Here is a 255-nt window from a genome sequence, read left to right as displayed (position 1 = left end):
AAAACAAATTTTAAACTATATAGTTTATTTTAAAAATTAAACAAAAACTAAATGTTTAATTATTTACTCGATAATATAAATCTATGAAGCGAAAAGTTTAATTTTTAAATTTTTTTCTAAATTTGTGAAATGTTACAATATATTTGAATATGAAAAAAAATATTTTACTAATCTTTATATATATAGTTACGATTTTAATAATGAAATAATAATCCAAAAATATATATATAGAAGAAGATACAAATACATGTGAAC

General features: G+C 14.9%; 1 protein-coding gene across 1 annotated transcript in view; it reads left to right on the top strand.

The window, feature by feature from the left end:
• The window catches only part of LOC106331005, a 2,960-nt gene that overhangs the window by 943 nt on the left and 1,762 nt on the right, over positions 1 to 255 (top strand). The gene's annotated exons all lie outside the window — the stretch shown is intronic.

The sequence above is a fragment of the Brassica oleracea genome, chromosome C3, assembly GCF_000695525.1.
Source record: "Brassica oleracea var. oleracea cultivar TO1000 chromosome C3, BOL, whole genome shotgun sequence".
NCBI lineage: Eukaryota > Viridiplantae > Streptophyta > Magnoliopsida > Brassicales > Brassicaceae > Brassica > Brassica oleracea.
Note: the sequence above shows the minus strand (reverse complement) of the source record. Positions and strands in the feature narration are given on the sequence as shown.